Here is a 13,275-nt window from a genome sequence, read left to right as displayed (position 1 = left end):
ATGCACGCAATCAGCTGAGACTGACACTTGTTTTGAGGTAAAAAAAAACTGTCATACAAAAATAGTTATACACTAACTTATAAATAAGTTATAGAAACGGAGCAGCATATTTCTTTCACTTTCCATCTTGGCATTATAACAGATAGAGCGCAAGCTACCCCAGTGCCATGGCAACTGAGCGTCATCGTATCTGAAAAGCTCCGGGGACCCCGTCCACACTACTACGCGTACCCGGCGTTTTCAAATGTCTCCGGCTAGGGGAGCGTATTCGAAAAGCTCCGTTTTCAGTATCCGAATACGCCGTATTAGTGTGGACGGGAGGTGCAAACGCAGACATCTGTATGCGTTTCTAAATTTACCCGGGCTAATGTGGACGGGGCCTTAAATAGCTTTCTTTTAAACTGACATTCTAATATTCCTATAGTGACAGACCAGTAGTTCCCAACCTTTTGGTGTATATAATTGTCAAAATTATGTTAAGTTTTTGTCTGTCTTAACCTATGAACAATAATAATGTATTACTATAATAGTGCTTATGCTTGCATTTGATTTCAGGTGTCAAACTATTGTTCAAAAACAACATTTACAAACATTTCACTTGTGTATAAAATGATTAGCCCATTCTTAGAACTATATCATCCTCTAATTCTGGAATCATTTAAATATCAAATTTAAATATTTTCCTTTAATATTGCCTTTATTTAATCTTGTCTTCTGTATTTTTCTTATGCTCTATGTTAATAAAAAAGGTGCACGATCATAATCGGAGTACTTAAAATACAGTACAAACAACAATATTAAATTATGACCTAATCTTAATGGATGCTAGTGTGTAAAACCACCACAATGAGCATTAGCACACTTGTTCATTTGGGCTAATTAACAAGCGCTCCATGAGGTTTTATTCCCATAGCCACAGAATCTCATGTTTTGAACTAACAGTAGTTTTAACTAATAGCACTAATACCGCTTTAACTGATAACCCTTTTACAAATACCCTTGAACAAAAGCCACCCAATTATCTAAATTCTGTGCCACCTAACTAGTTAGACATCTAAGTTTAGGGGGTCAGATGGCTGAGCGGTTAGGAAATTGGGCTAATAATCAAAAGGTTGCTGGTTCGATTCCCGGCCATGCAAAATGACATTGTGTCTTTGGGCAAGGCACATTACCCTACTTGCCTCTGGGGGAATGTCCCTGTACTTACTGTAAGTCTACAGTTTCCAAAACATATAACAACCCAGACTGGCCGCACTCTATCTGTAGTCTCTCTAATACAATACAAAGTAATAAAACAATAAAAAACGATAATAAATTGATAAAAGTATTAAAACCCTTCTGGGATAAAATTAGTTAAATGCTTTGGTAAAAAGATAGGTTTTAAGCTGTCTTTTGAAAATGTCTAGCGTGTTTGCTTCCCTAATATTTATGGGTAATATGTTCCATAATTTTGGGGTGTAATTGACAAAGGCCGCATCACCAATCTTCTTATGACTGCTTCTGGTGACCTTTGATAATCCCAGTGTTCTAGCTGGTGTGTAGTTTATAAGAGAGTTAGAAATGTAGCTAGGTCCTTGTCCGTTTAGAGCATTGTATGTGAGGAAAATTCTGAAGGTCACAGGGAGCCAGTGTAAAGTAGCTAGGACAGGACTAATGTGTTCTCTCCTTTTAGTTTTGGTTAATAATCTAGCTGCAGAATTTTTAATGAGCTGTAGTCTTTCAGTGATTTTCTTGGGAAGATCAGCGAAAAGTGAGTTACAGTAGTCCAGCCGGCTGGATATAAAAGCATGAATGAACTTCTCTGCATCATTTTGGTTTATGAATGGTCGTACCTTCGCTATTGTTACAAAGTAGGGCTGGGTGATATGGGTAAAATATTATCGATATAGATATTCATATTTACATTCGATAACGATAATTAAACGATAGACCACAGATCTGTAGTAGTAGCTAAATAAATCTCCCCCTCAACTTTTTCCCTACACTCGGCATAAAGTTTAGGCAGAGCGGTGTGAGAGAAATGTTAGCGGCCAGGGAGCACGTACCTGGGGTCAAGTAGCTTAAGCTTTTTAAAACCTTGCTTTTTATCAATAGCCTACCTATCAATACCTTGGCACAAACTCACGCTTTCTGCATGTTCCAACGAGTGATTTTGCTTTAGGTGGTAAAAAAGGTTTCTTATATACTAGTGTAATAATTGGACTAATACGCTGTTCCTATTGGTCCAGAAGACGTTCTCAAAAGTTAATAAATCCGTTTATTGACCTCCCGAATGTTCGCAGAGGTAAATAAATGTTTTTAACCAACCAGAGAGTTGTTCTGTTCAGTTGTTGATATGTTGCCTTGGAGATGTAGTGACGTCGCCAGCGCAAGTGCAGCTGATTGCTCTGACAACATGGCGTCTGTTCCAGATTCGACGTGTTTGATTGGGATATTCCCATTCTCCATTGTTGTAGTATATAAGAAACCAAATGTTTACTCTTCGACAGGTCAGCAAACGCTTTGTCGCCTCGATTTGTTAAACGATTTGTTTGTAAACCTCGACCTACGGTCTCGGTTAACAAACGTTTTAACAAATCTCGGTTTACAAAGGCATTTGCAGACCTGTCGAGGAGTAAACATTTGCGGTTTATAATTGGACCAATATGCTGTTCTTCTTGGTCCAGAGACGTTCTAAGAAATCCGCAAAAACGATTTACGGACCTAGCAAGCGGTTGCCTTGGAGATGTTGACAACATGGCATCTGCTCCAGATTCGTTGTGTTTGATTTGGGATTTTCCTACGTGTTGTTATATTATATAAAAAAACTAATATGGACTTTCGACAGATCTACCAAAACCTTTGTAAGCAGAGATATGTTGAAACATTTGTTAACCGAAACCGTAGGTCGAGGTCAACAAGAAGTCCACATTTGCAGTTTGTCGTATTACCAGACTTGGTAGCCACCTGTTTGTTTACTACACCAATTTGCACCGAACATTGCTCTGCTCTTGGTCGGATTTCAAAAAGCCAAACAACTTCCAAATAACTGAAGAAGACAAACTTTTTATCAATAATGTCTTTATTGGAAGTTGCTTCCATCGCCATGGCTATCGCTGCCACTGTTTTCGGCAATAAGACACATTTTCCACGGTTAACATTAGCTACTCCACTCGAGGTGCTCAGTATATTTTAGTGAGTAGGCGTAGGCTACCATTTCTCTGCAACTTCCTGCTGCATCACAGAAATTAAATGGACTGCTGTTCCTAATTATCTCTATCGACATTATCGATATTATTGAAAATGAATTAATTTTACGATATCTTTATCGAGGGAAGTCATTACTTCGATAGTTATTTTTATCGATTTATCTCCCAGCCCTTTTACAAACCCTCCCTAGATGTAAGTAAGTTGCCTAGGGCGGGGAGAGGATGCAACGCTGCAACCCCAATATGTAACCAGGAAACAAGACCAGGGAACAGGGAACACTGGACACAGGGATACATATATATACAAAGGTTTGTTGGCTGGGTAAATAACCCCGATAAGGGTACAAGGGAACGGAGAGCGTTGCCAAATAAAAGAACAAAGTAAAACCACCGTGTCTGCCTATCCACAAACTAACTAAACAAAGAACAAGGGGTGGCCGCTCCTTACCTATTGTTTCTCCAACAGGTAATTACCTACGTGATGGGACGTGTAAACCCATGGGTAGCTTGCCTGTCCCCTGAAAAGGTACACCGAGTATAGACTAAAACAAAACTAATAATTATACAAACAAAACAAGGGAGAACAAACACGAACGAACGAAACAAAGTCAAAATAGCAGAATGTCACAGTAACCAGCAGAACACTGAAACAGGGTCTGTCAGCTCTCTTATCCCCAGTCGAACTGGGGATACCCTGGACAGGGCATCAGCTAGGACATTGTCCGAACCCTTCTTATGGCGTATCTCGATGTTGTATCCCTGCACAATCAGCCCAGCGCATGAGACGCTGGTTGTTATTATACATGCGACTTAGGAACACCAACGGGTTGTGGTCTGTATACAGGGTTGTGGTTTGTATAAAGAGCAACATGCAGAAAATAGTACAAACAATGAGTTATGACCACATAACCTGTGTGTTGTTTTCCCTGTGCATTAAGTCGTGGAATGAGTCAGTTTAAGGACATGTTTTGGTGGTTACTATATTTGTACTGTGCAGCTCATGTATATAATGTCCATCTGAGAGACATGTCACTCACTCATGCTAGCCACTCTGTTGTGGATTGGTGGCATGACCTTTTTTCTAAGTGTCGTGCCTCTGTCCGACCTACCTGCTGAGAGTTCTTATCCTTACACTCTCCCAACCTGCTTGCCCAGGTACGTGAAGGTCGCCTTACCAAATTCACATTTGACCAAGTTAACTGTAAGTGAGGCAGCGGCCAACTGCTCAAGCACAGTCTTTAACGCCTGTACATGTTCTGGCCAGGTAGCCGAGTGGATGACTACGTCGTCCAGATAGGCGCAACAGCTGGGGATATCACCCAGCACCCGATTTACCAAGCGCTGGAAAGTTGCTGCAGCATTACGCATATCAAAGGGCATTACCGTATATTGACAAAAACTGTCAGGGGTTACAAAGGCCGAAATAATGGCGGCACGAGGGGTAAGCGGTACTTGCCAGTAACCCTTCAGCAAGTCTAACTTTGACACATACACGGCCCCTCCAACAGTATCCACACAGTCCTCCATACGGGGTAACGGGAACAAATCCGGCACAGTCACGGCATTAAGCCTCCTGTAGTCGGTACAAAACCTCAACGTGCCATCGGGCTTAGGGATCAAGAGACACAGGGAACTCCAGGGACTGGTACTGAGGGTGGCTAACTCGTTTTTAATAAGATACGTCACCTCATCCTTCATAATGGCTTTTTCTCTTATGTTCACCTGAAAGGGATGTTGGCTGACGGGGGTAGCCTCACCGACATCGACGTCGTGCTCCAGCACCATGGTACGGCCTGGCAGATCCCTGAACAGCAAAGGGAATGCCTGTATAACGGCAGTTACCTCTGTTCCTGGTTCAAATGCTCCAAAAGGGACTCAAGGGATTTCAGCATCTCCGTGTTGTACAAGCGAGCACCCTGCTGCTGTGCTTCACGGAACTGATCACACAGACGGGAACCAATGCAACAGACGTTACGGCCGAGACTAAAGGCACATCCGTGTCTACAGAGGATCTTGGGGTGGAGTCCCTGATCTGTGTCACGAACCCGGCTCAGTGGTTCAAGGCAAAACGAAGGGAACAAATGCGCGAGGGTGATCTGCTGTGACCATTTATTAAATAATACTAATGGAATATAGCCAAAGATGAAGCATGTAAGTCAGTGAATCAGTGGTGTACCTGTGTTTGGGTGACTCATGTTAGTGTGTAGTGTTGAAAGGTGTATTAGCAAAAGTCAAAAAGGTTGCCACAACTCAAACTAACGTGCTGCTGACAAAAGGAAGGGTCTCCTCTCTCCCTCCGACGTCCTCTTAAAGGGAAGGGACACGTCGCCCAGGTGTATCCACTTAATCCTTAATGGCCGAGGAGGAGGATGTCACACCTGATACCTTTTTAGCATATTAATGTGACACATTCGAAACTGTGCTTCCTGTCAGGAGTATCGATCAGATAGTATCAGATAGGCGGTACACTTTTCCCTAACGATGTACGGGCCAGAGAAACGTGCTGATAGAGAAGACCCCGGAATAGGCAGTGAAACTAACAACTGGTCACCTGGTTAGAAAGAGCGTTTGCCCTCCTCGAGTCAAAGTGTCCCTCCGAGGAAAATAAATAATATAGCTGCAAGCAGCGATGCGGGTTCCTCCGCAAAATGGCAAAATATTATAAACATGTACACAGTAGAAGATCGAGACTTGGACAACAAGGGAGCAAAACGGCTTCATGTTTGGCCAAAAGCAATTCCAAACACTCAGTCAATGCACAACTAACTAAAGTCATTTGGGAAGCTAGGCTAGGGCAGCATTCATATTCAGCTCCTTGCAAGCATAGCCTGTGACAGTTAAGCAGCTGACTCTCTGGTTCCATTAAACAAAACAACATACACAATCAGGGTGACCTACAAGATTATATTAACTAACCAACAATAACATTACAAACATCTAACTGAACGAACACAACAACGTAAATCCCTCCCAAGGCTGTTGTAACCAAACTATTTTCCACAAGTCTTTGCGTTTTTGGACATGCCGCACTGCATGCTGGGTACCTAAGGGTGCTGACGCTGATTATCTAGCTGTGCTCCGACTGCGTGATATGAGTATTAGTTTTCTGTCAGCTTTGGGACAAAGATTAAGAAACGGTTGACATTTCAAAGTGAAATTGCATGACATTGCGCATGGTATTTCAGAATGATGTCTGCCTGTTTAACTAAACAAGTAATAAAAATTATGACAGGCCAAAAGACTGTGGCTGGATTCGAACCTGTGACCTTGTGCTTTGCAGGACAACGTTTCAACACTTTGAGTTACCTGCAAGGCTAAATAAATCCTGGTCAGTTTCTGTATAAAAAAAGAAAGCAGTATCTCCTGTAGCATGGCTTGTTCGATTCGGTCAAAGTTTAAACAGCTCTAATTCAATGATCTTTTGACATATCAAGGTGAAATTGCGCATGGTACTTCAGAGCGATATCATCCTGTTTAACTAAACATATATTCAAATTTAACACAGAGTCAGTGTGGCTGAATTCAAACCTACGACCTTAAACTTTGCAGGTCACCGTTCCAGCTGGTTGAGCTATTGTCAGTGTTGAATATTGTCATGTTCAGTTACTGTACAAAAAAGTAAGCTGTTTCTCCTGTGGTGAGCGTTGTTAGATTTAGCCAACGTTGAAACTGATCCAACTCAATCATATTTTGACATACCAAGGTGAAATTGTTTGTGGGACTTCAGAATGATGTCATCCTATTGAACTAAACAGATAATCAAAATGATGACAGGCCAAAAGATAATGGCTGGATTTCAAACTACGACCTTATACTTTACAGGTCACCATCCCAGCCCATTGAGCTATTCTCAATGTTGAATATTGTCATGTTCAGTTACTGTATTAAAAAGTAAGCTGTTTCTCCTGTGGTAAGCGTTGTTAGATTCAGCCAAAGTTGAAACTGCTTATAAATTTCCTATAAAATGGGACAACAGGATGACTGGGTTGCTGCTGTAAAGAATAACTTACTTATAGTTTTTTAAAAGGTTGTTTGGAGTGCCATAACTTGTCATTGAAGGGAATTTCAAATCATGCCTAGCATCAGTGGGGATGTGTCCTGGCTTAGGTTACTGAAATGAATTTGTGCAACAGACAAGGGATCCACCTGAACAATCAATTTACTTCATTAGAGATAACCATTAGCGTTATCTCTACCATGCGTAGACTACAAGTACATTTAGTCATTTTAGCAGACGCTCTTATCCAGAGCGACTTACAGTAAGTACAGGGATATTCTCCCCGAGGCAAGTAGGATGAAGTGCCTTGCCCAAGGACACAACGTCATTTGGCACAGGCGGGAATCAAACCAACAACCTTCTGATTAATAGCCCGACTCCCTAACGGCTCAGCCATCTGACCTCCAGTAGCTAGCTACTGTGGTGAACCTGGCTTGTTTTGCAGTGGTTTACACAGTCTCACTAAACAGATGATTGGAGTGTTGTGATGGGCTCAAATAAACACGCATTGCTATGTTTTACAACCGGAGGATTTATCGGAAGACAAGAAACTGTTTTGTCAGAATAAAAAATAAAAAACAATGCCTCTGACTGGTTTTGAACCTACAACCTTTTGCGTACCAGCACAACATCTCAGCCAATTGAACCATTCCCAGGCATGGAATCCACAAAGTTCAATAACTGGACAATCAAAAAAGCTGTTTCTCCAATGGCGAGCATTATCAGATTTGGTCCAATTTCAAACAGCTGTAATTCAGTCATATTTTTACATATGACTACATATGAAACTTTGCATGGTACTTCAAAGGCATGTCACCTTAAAGCCTATTAGGTTTGAACCATCCTTCAAAAATTCATTTGATTTAGTGACGCAAACATATTGAGGCAATGTGGACATTTACATAAATACACCCATTTCAGCCATTTTGTACTTGATTCAATTACCTCAAGTAACATTTTTAAACACGTCAATGATACATATATGCACCAAATATCAAGTCAATTAGACATTTGGTTCAAGAGAACAGGAATTTTGAATGTTTTCCCAAATTATCACTGTACAGGAAAATCCATAATGGCGGACCTTATGGGTCCTTGAGGCTTTTTTGTTCCTCATGAAAAATGAGGCATGCACACCAAGTTTCAGAAGAATTGGAGCAAAAAGGTGGAAATGCCATCACTTTGAAAATCAGACTTTTGGGCGTGGCCTGTGGCGCCCCCTATGGTCCGATGTGGCCCATATTTGGTGTGGGGGTACCCACTTGGATGTAGTAACAATGTGCCAAATTAGAAAATTTATGACAAGGGACTTTTTGAGATATTGGGGCGCAAGGAGAAGAAAAATAAGAATAAGAATAAGAATACCAACAATAACAATGGGTTCCCTCCTACCGGAGGAACCTAATAAGAATACCAACAATAACAATAGGTTCCCTCCTACCGGAGGAACCTAATAAGAATACCAACAATAACAATAGGTTCCCTCCTACCGGAGGAACCTAATAATAAGAATACCAACAATAACAATAGGTTCCCTCCTACCGGAGGAACCTAATAAGAATACCAACAATAACAATAGGTTCCCTCCTACCGGAGGAACCTAATAATAAGAATACCAACAATAACAATAAGTTCCCTCCTACCGGAGGAACCTAATAATAATAATAATAAAACTAACAATTACAATAGGTTCCTCCTAACGGAGGAACCCTAATAATAGTGAATTTAAACAGCTGCAGAATTTCATGTAGACCTAGATTTAAAAAATCGTCACCCGAAACAATTCATAAAGTAGCCTTATTCACTTCCAATCGATAAGCCTATGGGCAACGAGAGTGGAAGTCACAAGGGGGAGGGGGGTATGCCACCTACTCTGTTTACTCTGCTGTAGCTACTGCACGCTACCGCCACCTGAGCCTGCATTTTCTTGGACTTAAGAGACGGTCACGGTTGTTTTATTCTGTGTCAATAAAAAACTGCTTTGAAGTTGTCAGAAAAGGTGAGTTTTAAGTTGGAGAAATGTATAATAAACCATCATCATCATCATCAAGTTTATGAAATCAATTAAAATCTTCATAAATCCAGGCTCAGTTTGCCACGTTTAGGCTAAATAATCAGACGGCTAGCTTGCCTACCAGACAACCAGCCCGTTATCACATGCAAATTTTTTTGGTAGGAAAACTAAGCTACATGTCTGCTGATGGTTAGTTTATAACATTTTGTTTTAACAATAAGAATAAATGATGGAAGTAATTACATTATTATCAATAAGGCTATTTTTTCTTTTTTTGTGCGGGGGGGGGGGGGGGGGGGAGGCTTTTTTCAGGCCAGAGCAACTGCCCTTCAAAATTCCTGTCCACGTCCCTGTTTAACACCCTCGAAAATAACTTGGACAGTAAGTTAGTTCCCTGATCTGTCTGTACCACTCGAGGCAGACCAAACGTGGATAAAAACTTGATAAGAGACGCTATGACGGTTTTAGAGGTGATATTGTGGAGAGGAATAGTCTCTGGGTACCTCGTAGTTCTACACATCCTTGTTAATGTAACCGTTGTATCCTTGTTAACGTCAACACAACAACCATTCATCAACTGTTTATCTGGGGCCTGCTGTAGTGCCTTATATTTCACAAGTTTCATAACATTTCAATACCTTAACAGTCAAACAATACAGTATCTGTTACTACTCAGTACAGCATACATGATTATAGGATTTGAAGAAGTATTAGGTAGTACCCAATCAGGTGAAAAGGTACAAAGTCAATGAAGTGAATAGCTTAATGACAGTGTATCAATGATTGTAGAAACATAGGCATGTTTCTCTACTGGACATAACCAAGGGTCATGCTCTCGTGAGCTCAACACATTAGGGTATAGACCAAACACTGTTCATTACATGTAAAATCAGAGCATTTCAAACAGTATACAAGTAATAAAGTAACCATTATCTTTCATTATTATTAACTGATCTGTGGTTAAGGATAGATCTCTTCAGATTGCATACAATATTGTATATCAATTGGAAAATAGAAGGAGGCAAATGGCCATCTTTGCTTTTGTCTGTGGCTTGATTTTGGCTACCATAATCTTACTGGCAGGCTTCCGAGAGCCTACTGCACAGCACTGTACACATCTTCCAAGCATAAACCACAATCAGCACAACAACGATTAACATGCCCAATCCAGTGATTCTCATTTGAATAATAGTCAAAAAGAAACCCCAACAGAGGAGGTCAGTCAGCACAATTCCAAGCTTCAGGTTTTCCCAAAAGCTGAAATGATCTCTTTAATGTGAGCATATTTGTGACATTATCAGATTCATCTGGGATAAAAGTACATCAGTCATGACCTATCACAGAGCTGACGACAGATAATCCAGTGCCATACGGTTCTGTAGCACTACCTGCCTTATGGCCTTCATCTCAGAAGCAACTGCAGTTAAGGCGTCGGCTGTCTCATTACCAATAGACTCCAACCGTAGTGCTAAGCTCCTAATATCTGTAAAGGCAGTGATAACACCATACACAGGGAAAATGGCAGCTGAAAACGTGACAAGTGACTGAGGTACTATTTAATCCACGTAATGTGATCCCAGATTCTTAGCATCTGCTTTAATAATACTTATTTTGTGGCTGTGCCACCATTGTTTGGGCAAGGGGTGTAGGGGCAATCCATTTACAGGTCTGAGGGCTCCTACAATCAACCCAAGGTAAAATGTTCCTAACCAGTTGGCTGGCAGAAAATAATAAGCACTCTTACCACATACCCACATGGTGCCATTGTTAGCTACATGAGGAACCCAAAATGGTGATGCCCTTATACAGTACTTACAGGTCAATATGCAACAGGCAAATCACGCAACAGGCTGTTAGCATACATAAATACAGTGTGGTTAAATGTATTTTTTCCAACTACCTTCCCATAATTATTTGAACATTTAAATCAACCATATACTACATCTTCTGTAGTATGCCAAAGGTGTATGAATAGCATAGTCAGCAAGATCGGGAATTAATGCCACCCGTCCAAATGGTATTCAGGACAAGTAACATTGAACTCAGATACAATTGAACTTTCAAATCATCCAGTAGAGTGTGAGCATACATAGAAACCGTATCCTTACATGTATTATTCTCCAACACTCTCACTGTACCACTGTGCCATACACATAACCATGCAGGTGGGGCATAATCAAGAGATGACTGACTCGTTCGACAGAACAGTCACATTTATTACATCCAACCCTACACAAAACCACTTCTTAACCTTACACATATCAGCCATTGACAGAGGGACAGATATCCCTGGATAACCTCCAGGGTGCCTGGGACTCTAACCACAAACTCTGCAAGGTCTGTCCCCTCTAATGCTGGTCCAGTCATTTTTTTTGTCCACGTTAAGGTGTTGTTGTACAGACTGTTCTTCATGTGTGCTTTATGATGAATCTCAATGTTCACATCAGTATAATTGGGAGCGTGCAATAGTGACTCTCGATGTGGCTCATGTATGCGATGTCTGTGGCCTCATGCGTCCAGTATCAGTAAATGTCTCTCAGGTGTGTGCGTCAGTATGTCTGGATCTCATCTCGCATCGTAGCTCAGGTAGCGGCCTCGGTTTCCTTGAAACAACCAAGGGCCTCTGCCTCAGTATCCTCTCGTCCCCTTTCTGGGTGCTGTCATCTGCTTCATGTAGAGGCCGGAGGAAGACTGAAAGTGTCTTCCCCTCTCCAGGCTCCTCTCTCTGGTTTCCCGTCTGGGTGCTGTCATCTGCTTCATGAATCACACATGGGGGAGAGAGGCATGGTAGCAACAGCAGCCCCTCTCTGGCTTTCTCCACCTGTGACTCACCTTTCGACGTCTTCAACACCTCCGGGTGGGTGCTCTTTGGGACCTCCTTCTCGGCACCCCTGGATTGGAGTGCTGGATGGCGGGGTCCTGGTTCTGGCTCAAATCGGTCCGCTGGACTGGAACCTACTGCAAACGGGTCTCCACCCCCCTTGGTGTACTCCTGGAAGAGTAACCCAGTGGGGATGAGACAAATGAAGTGAAGTTGGAGCAGGCCCCATTTGGAGGTGCACCTGCACCCTCCACTGGTCCCTGGCTCTCCGTTGGAACCCTCAACTGTGTTGTTCGGGGGAGGGACTGTTTTGCAGTGTGTCGCATGGCTCCATGTTGGACGACCCTCCACTTTCACAGCTGTGTGAGTCACCAAGAGAAACAGCTATTGACTGCTCCATCTCGGTGAGAGGCAGTCCTCCGTTTGTGCAATTTCACGTTCACGTGGTCTCCCGGTTGATAGGGATGACATGGCTCCCCAGGCAGGGCAGCTTTCACCTGTGAATGCACAACCCTGGCTGCTCTAGGAAAGGCGTAACAAAAGTTTAACATTGTATCATCCATCTGGTGGATATCCATCTGTGTCAATGATGGTGGGAGATACAGGTAATCTCATTGGTCTCCCTACAACTATCTTGTGTGGGGAAAATCCATTCCTCCTTTGGGGAGTGGACCTCATGGCCATAAGAACTAGTGGAAGTGCATCAGGCCACTTCAGGCCTGTCTCTTCACATATCTTGGCTAGTTTGTTTTTCAAATTTCCATGTTGCCTCTCTACTGCCCCCGCAGACTGTGGGTGGTAGGGACAGTGGAAATGCTGGTTGATCTGGAGCGCTTTACAAAGTTCCTGAACAATTTGATCCATGAAATGTGAACCTCTATCACTGGACAGTCTTGTGAGGATCCCATATCTACAGATCACATCTATAATAATAAAAATCTTGGCTACCGTGGTAGCATCAACTTTCCGACATGGGTAGGTTTCTACGCATTTCGAGAACATGACAACAATTACAAGTACACACTCAAAATTACAACACTTGTTCATCTGCATAAAATCAATTTGTAAATTAATAAAAGGACCACTTGGTGGTGGGCTCTTCTCTTGGGTCCCTTTACGGGATTATGCTGCTGGTAAATATGACACTGAGCACAACGTTGCTCAGCCTTTGTGGAAAAACCAGGTGCAAACCAATCTGTATTTACTATTGAGACCATACCCCCCTTGCTCGTATGGGCACATCCTTGCGCCATGC

This window comes from Hypomesus transpacificus, chromosome 26, assembly GCF_021917145.1.
Source record: "Hypomesus transpacificus isolate Combined female chromosome 26, fHypTra1, whole genome shotgun sequence".
In the NCBI taxonomy this organism is placed as follows: domain Eukaryota; kingdom Metazoa; phylum Chordata; class Actinopteri; order Osmeriformes; family Osmeridae; genus Hypomesus; species Hypomesus transpacificus.
This window is presented reverse-complemented; position numbering follows the sequence as displayed.